At 49.6% G+C, this 7,252-nt stretch overlaps 1 long non-coding RNA gene across 1 annotated transcript; it reads left to right on the forward strand.

Moving 5' to 3' along the window:
* The first annotated feature begins 1,579 nt into the window (after positions 1-1,579).
* LOC126039449 (uncharacterized) lies at positions 1,580-5,748 on the forward strand. Its single transcript, XR_007506321.1, has 3 exons — positions 1,580-1,908; positions 4,327-4,505; positions 5,587-5,748. It is a non-coding gene; the product is annotated as an uncharacterized LOC126039449 (long non-coding RNA).
* Positions 5,749-7,252: the final 1,504 nt, after the last annotated feature.

A 7,252-nucleotide genomic window follows, 5' to 3' on the forward strand; every position in this document is an offset into this window, starting at 1 on the left:
CTCTTTCTTCCTCAGACTTTGATCTCTTTCTCTCTCCTGCTCCTTTTCACTGCTGTGGGCTGCGCAGGCCTTAAAGATCCTGAGGTAAGTCCGTGGTCCAGCAGCCATGCCTCTTGCACAGGCTTGCACTGTCCAAAGTCTCTGAAAGTCCTGTTCGCTCAGGTGTTTGAGGACGCTTTGGGGAGCAGTGGGCACAGAGGGATGCGAGACCAGTTGTTTGCAAAATTCAGACTCAGAGCACTCTGGCGGAGGGGCAGCCTGGCAAGGATTAATTACAACAGCCCTTCAGCAGCCCAGCGGGTGCTCCCCTGCCCTGTGACAGCTAATGTCTTCACCTGAGGGTTGAAATACATAGATCCTGGTAGAAGATCAGATCCTGGTCAAAGCAGAGTCCTGTTATGCTGTTACTGTGCAAACACAGCGCTGTCAGTCTGATTTCACTGAAGCCCATACGCAGTCAAGCCTCACGTGCCCGTATGTTGAGATGTATTTATTCTGTCTGGCCGCACTCCAGTTTCGGTTATCCAGTAATGGTTGGTGGCTCTCAATCTCCACCATGTTTGCCCTGGGCGTTTCTTGCCTCCTGGCTCAGGCTGTGGCCATGGGGAAGGGATGCCCGTGGGATGCCCCCACCCCGGGATGCTCCGTGGGACCCCAAGGGTCAGGACCAGTCATCATAGGCACACCTGCCCGTGTCTCGGCTTCACCGAAAGCGGTGGCAGGGATGGCCCTTGGTGCGAGAGAGCTCTACGAACCCCCAAACGTGTGTAAGGCAAGATAACACTGATGCAGTGGAGAACTACTATTTGGGCTGTGTCTTTTTTCTTGACGTTTAGTCCCTGAATTATGCACACATCCTTCAAAAGGCACTGCCAAGTGCTTGTTATTTTTATTGCAGACAACCTCCATTGTGCCCAAGTCCTTTACAAGCCAAATGATTTTAGTCTTTTCCACTTAGTGTTTTTGACAGGAATCTTGAATAGATTGGAATTAATACGATGAACACTGTGTATTAACAACTGTTAGCTTTAGCCTAGCTAAATGATCAATTGTATGTATTTGCACTGTTGCACCCCTTCATGTTGAAGCAGTCTGGGAAAATTAATTTATTTTTCTTCTTATTGATTAGTTTAAAAGGTTTTTGCTTAGACTGTGCTCTGGAAGAGATATAAACCTAGTTATTTTGAAAAGCTAATGGAATTTTTCAAATTGTAATGGACACATCTATTGCCATTGTGTTTAAGGAGTATTTGCCTCAAATTGTCCAAGTAATCAACATACGCAGCACATGCACTCTGATATGCTTATTATTCTAGAGGAGAGAGGGAAATAAAAAATAACCTCCTGTTGCCTTTTAATTGCTCATTTCCTGCTTAAGACAGCAAATGCCATTTTGCTGCTCTAGGATAGATAAATGGGTGGGACTTTTTTGCACTTCATTAAGAAGGCAGTGCTTTGATTAATTATTACAGAAGCAAACTGAAAAAATAATTATTAGGAAAATAAGCTAGAGGTAGTATTATTTTCTTAAGCAAGTAATAAATGCAGATGATTTCCTCCAAATGCATATTGGTGCCAAAGTCACGTAACATGGCGCTAATTGATTCGATTCTTGCGTGCTGCCTGCTGAGCAGATGGGTTTATACTTGTGCTTCAAACCAGAGGCTTGGTAACTAAGTGGATAAAAGCTCTGGCCTTTCACCTCAGGTGCAGCTTTGGTTTAACAGCGATGTGGGGCTTGTCCTTCTCAACAGTTCTGACTCTTTATCTATGGAAGTTCATTCCTGACTTGTTATTTACATTTCATCTATACTTAATTCCCTTTAAATTTTTTTTTTCTCTACAGTTTTCATGGGCTTGTTAAATGCCTGAGGTTTGATGAAGGGCAAAACATCAAGTCTAGACTCGGTGAGATTTCGGCTCCGGGATGGTGCAAATATCGCACAGAAAAACCAGTGACGCGGCACAGCTGGGAGAGCGCAGTCCTCTCCCTGGGGCGGGCGAAAGCTGGGAGCAGCGGCAGCAGAACGACCGCGATTCCCAGCGGTACCTGAGCCCTGCTGTCGAAGATGCTGTCGTGGTGCTTGGGGAACCAGTACCCCGAAGTACCCAGCCCTGTAAATTCATCTGCAGGGCATGGACCTGAGCATTTAACCACCGGTGAAGTGGGGAGGGGGTGTCTGCGGTGTGTGGTCCCTGAGTGATGGAGCCCCAGGGGCCAGACGAGGGCTGGGGAGCCCCACTGCTGCCCGGGAGTGGGATGCAGCCCTGCTTTCCCACCTGGGAGAAGAGCAGACATCAGTGTCTGTATCAGCGAGAAGAAACCTATCTGAAAATTTCCCTATCAAAGGTGAAACTCACCTTTGAACAACAAAGCCACCCCTTCCAGGGCAGGGAAAAGCAAAGAAACCCAATTTTCACTGACCTGCTACGTGTAGATATCTATGCGAAGCCAGAGCTGTAGAACTGCTGTGGTGCAAACAGTTCTCAGAGAATGAAGGTCTTTGGCTCGGTTCAGCTCCTTCTTTGCACGGAGGAGGGAGGCTGTCAGGAGGAGGCATTAGCGAGTGCTAGCAGAGCAGTATCAACCAGCTTTTCTTACAACTTAGCCATGTTTCGCCTGGAGACAAATGAGCATTTTTAGCTCTCCACGTCCTGTTTGTGGATTAAGTCACACAAAAAAATAAGCAAGGCTCTTAAAACTAATTAACAGCTACCATTTATAAAAGTTCTCTGCGTATTAATAAAACCTGCTGCTCCACTGATCTCAGTGTGGCAGTATTTTCACATTATCAAGGCAGAGAATGAAGCGAGTGGGAGTCAGGCGCAGGGAGCTTAATCAGTCACTGTGGGCTGAACGCGGTCCTCGGCATGGTGCTGGATCTCACGCTTAATAAATAATTGTGACAGATGTTGAGAAATCTGAAAGCTCATATTTTAATGTGGTGCTAAATTCATGTAGACATGTCTACGGGATAAAAAATGAGAGTGCACTGACTGAGCCAGTCTAAATGTACTGAAATTTCATCATTAAGTGTCTATTTAAGCACCTTTGAGTTAATGCTTTTGGGATAAGGAGTCAGAGATGTGTGAGTTTGGTGCTTGCGCGGGCACCGGGACATGGTGCGGTTCCACGGGGAGCTGATGGGGTCATATGGCACGAGGCCACCGGTACCGAGCTGCTCTGAATCCTGGGGGAAACAAAGTGTTTGAAACACCTCCAGCCTAACTGAACTGCTCTTCATCTTTTTTTCTCTGCCATTATAGTATCTGCGTGCCAGGCTTTGTGCTTAGGCAAGGCTTATAGCTGATGGTATATAGGAAAAAACCAGACCCATCAGCTGTTTACATGATGCCTTTTCTGTGCTTGCTCGTCCCAGCAGAATACTCAGACTGAAATGTCCCTTGGCCCTGCAGGTAACAGGTCTCTTCTGGTGGGAGTGCTCGGGAGAGAAGGGCAGGTTATTTTTGTAACCTTCCCCAAGCAGCGATCATGCTTAAAGTGGGGCACTGTCCCTAGCCAGCATCCCTCATCTCCCATGGGGAAGATAATTAGAAAAGCAATTATTTAAATTGTTTGGAGACCTTCCAGCTCAAATACCTACCGCCAGAGAAGAGCGAAGGTGAAGGAAGGTTTCCAGAAAACAGACTTATGCGCTTCACATGTCCAAGGGACGAAGAAGGGGCTTGCCTGATGACCGATGCTTGCAGAGCCTGATTCATGTAAGCTGCATGAACTAGAGTCAGTGCAGTTACTTTAACCTCAGCCTGCAAAGGGCTGGGTGACAATAAATTTCAGACTTTGATTTGGCTATGGGAATAAGCCAGAAATATAGATATGGCCACAGACCGTACTTAATTTCATAGTTCTAGCATTAGCACTGCAATAAGCACATTAGCAATCTACCCTTGAGAAGAGTTTGGTTTTGCACCGTCTTTGCATTTCTGGGATTGCTCAATCACGTGGAGCTAAATTTTATTTTACTAGAAAAAGACTCTCATTAACTTCAGTGAATGGCTTACAAATCCAGCCCAGCTTTACTTTGGTTTTCTTGCATGGGGGCAAATTCTGTGCTGATCAGCCTCTGTTTGGTCACAAACACTTAAGGGGCTGCCCAGCAAGTCCATATACAACTGGATACAGGGATTTCAGCCGAAATCAGATCAGTGTCTCGAGAGGGCAGCTGAGAGCCTGTGCAGAAGACAATTTAAAATTCCTTGCACCACCTTAATAAAAAAGCGTCAATGTTCCTTGAAATCTCAAATAATCCTTTACCCCCATCAGACAGTCATGGGAATTTACGGTGGTTTCCCCTGTGTTTTCAGCCTTTTTCCTCTGGACGCGGGCTGGCACAGAAGGAGAAAGATTTCCAAGGTGGATTGAGGAGCTGCTGCTGCTTGCCGTGCGGTGGGTGAGCCAGCCCCGTCCTTCCCTCCCGAAGGCCTTTTGGCTTGTTTCTTCACAGTGCCCTGGGAATGAGGATCACTCATGCAGGGTATTAAAGGTATGAGAATACTTAAAATCTTATAAACATTTTATTCAAATGTACGGGTCATTTTAGTGGTTTGTTAGTGTCAAGCTAAGCTCCATCTGTGTATTGTGTTTGAAGGTCTATTGCAAAGCCTCTGTGCTAACACTAATCCCCTCAGGATCCTTCCTTAGCAGACGGGACTGCTGACCGCTCAGAACAAAGTTAAGCAAATTGCCCTAAACAGGGTTATCTAGTGAAGGGAGCAGGAAGGCCAAATGCAGGCTGAGGTTTTACATCTGCAAACAAAAGTCTCCCCCAGCCCGGAGGGTTTGAAGCTGGGAAGGTCCCGTCTGACACATGCAGCTGTAATTCCAGCCACTGCTTCCTCGCAGGCTGGAACAATGGGAACACTGAGCAGCTCAGCAACCCGTCGGGAGGTTTCAAGCACTGTTTGCTATTCCTGTTTACAGTCTTGTCTATTTTAAAATCAGTTCTCTTAGCCAAACAAGGTGACAAAAAGAGTCAGATTAACAAACAGGTTTAGCCTTCTGGTGGGGGTATGTGAGCAGTCTGTCAAACAAAAAAAATATGTTGAACATTCAAACTGGAGAACATCCAAAGAGGTGAGCCCTTGTCTCTTTACCTTCATAACTGTCGCATTTATGTACTTGAAACTTTCCAACCACTAAGGCAAGATCGCAGTTGAGAGTAGCCAAAGCAAAGGGACGGACACAGTTGCAGATCACGGAGCTGACAAGGGGATTTCGGAGAGGCTCCCCTTTCCGGTCATGCACGTGAACGCTCACGTGAGGATGTGACACACACAGAGCTTTGTCTCATTCACACGAGCACTGCCACCACTTTTCATGCATGCCTCCACTGGCTTTCACTGAGTTACCCCAAATTGCAAATACTGAGTCCTGGGAGTGTCCTAAGCACCGGAGATTATGGCCTAATGCCACTTTATTGATATGTCTGCCGCCGTTTTGTTTTTAACCCAATAACAGAAAAGGATTCGGTGTAAATTGTGGTGTGGGACCAAAATTCTTTCTGAAGTAAGTGAGCAATGACCAGCTTTAAAAGCAATTCTTCTTCTTTATCCCCCCCACACCAGGCAAGCCTGCAACCCTATCTCCGAACCCCTCGTGAACTGGAACCTCTTTCCTTGTGGGTCTAGCTGTTGGTCACAGCCACCAGGTACATGAATAAATGCTGTATTTATTTACCTGAGCTGTTAGTTGGAGGATTTACGTAAGTACAAGGAGAGAGGATTTTCAGTTGGTATGAGAGCAGAGCCGGCCGCAGACTTTGCTGGAGGCAGAGTGCAGCACTGCCCAGCTTCCTCACCCAGCGGCACAAATCCCGTGTAACCACAAAACACAAATCCCGTAATAATTGTATATCCAGTGTTGAAGTTCAACACTCCACCTCGCTGCCTGCAGCTGTGTTCGCATTGTGTTTGCTGGCTCGGGGAGTACCGTGACCTGCACCCAGCTAAGCCCGGCTCATGCTGTTCGCCGGCAGAGACCAGTCTGAAGCCTGTGCTGGAGAGGAAGGAAGAGCAATCCCTCCTCATCCTCCTCTTCCACACATGTCAGCGCGAGTCACAAGCCGGGGGTGGTGGGGGTTTGCAAGCACTGCCCTCCAGGTCTGACTCTCCCTCCCGGCTTCTCAAACCAATAAAGATCTGCCTGACTGCTGCACTCATCTGTTTTAAACCTAACGTTTGGAGTTGCTGTGCATTAAGAGGGGGCTTGTCATTTGAATGGGAGTAAAGTTTGGCTAGGGTGTCCTGTACAGTGCAAACAGCCACAGAGAGCAGGAGCCCCGAAAAATACAGGTCCCTGCAGGGCCGGAGCCAGGGAAAACACTCGGCGTGGCCTTGGTGGAGCGGAGCGGGGAACACCGCGTTGTGAGCCTGGCACAGGCAGCTCCCCCGAGCAGGGCCGGAGCAGCCAGCACGCAGAGAAGGGCTCAGCCGAGGTCGGCACCAGCTGCCCACCCTCGCCGGCTGGCTCTGTCTTCTCTCCCTTTTTCCCCCCTCAAAAGCACCGGCATGTGCTCGCGCTTTGCTCTTCGGCGCGGTGGGAGCAGCTGCTGCCCCTTTCTGTGCTAGCCCGGAGATCCGAGCTGCCACCCAGGACGTGGGAGACCCCGACGAAAACCTCTTTTCCACCCAAAGAGAAGCAAGGGTTCACATCCCCCCGAAGGAGCGGCCCAAGCAGGCAGGACTGCGGGCAGGACTGCGGGCAGGACTGCGGGCAGGCTGCGGGGCAGCGCCGGGGGAGCGGGCTATGGCATCGGGTGGTGCGGATGCGGGAGGGAGCAGGCCTGTTGCCGAGCAGGTCGGAGGCTCAGACTCCCTCCTTGTCCCCGGAGCACGCCGGGAGGACGGATGCGTGCCACCGGCGCGGAGTGGCACGGAGGGAGCGGGACGCCGGGAGCAGAGGGCGGCTGGAGGGTCGGAGCGGTGAGTGCCACGGGCGCACGGTGGGAAGGCAGCGGCGGCACAGCCTCGCTCAGCTGGGAGCTGCTCCGTGAGGGGCAGGAGAGCTGGGCTCTGCTTTGCTCTGCCTGGGAAAAGGAAATAGTGCTGGTGCTTCACGGCTACCGCTGCGCTGACGTTCCCAAACTCCCAGCCCGAGTGTGGCTACGTGCACAGCCGGCTCTAGGCACAGCATCTGCTGAGTCTCTGCTCCTGTGGCAGTTCAAACTCCATAGCACCTTCTCATCTGGGTCCCCAAAAAGCTCAATATGACGACCAACATGCCTGTGTTCAC

The sequence above is a fragment of the Accipiter gentilis genome, chromosome 6, assembly GCF_929443795.1.
Source record: "Accipiter gentilis chromosome 6, bAccGen1.1, whole genome shotgun sequence".
Lineage (NCBI taxonomy): Eukaryota > Metazoa > Chordata > Aves > Accipitriformes > Accipitridae > Astur > Astur gentilis.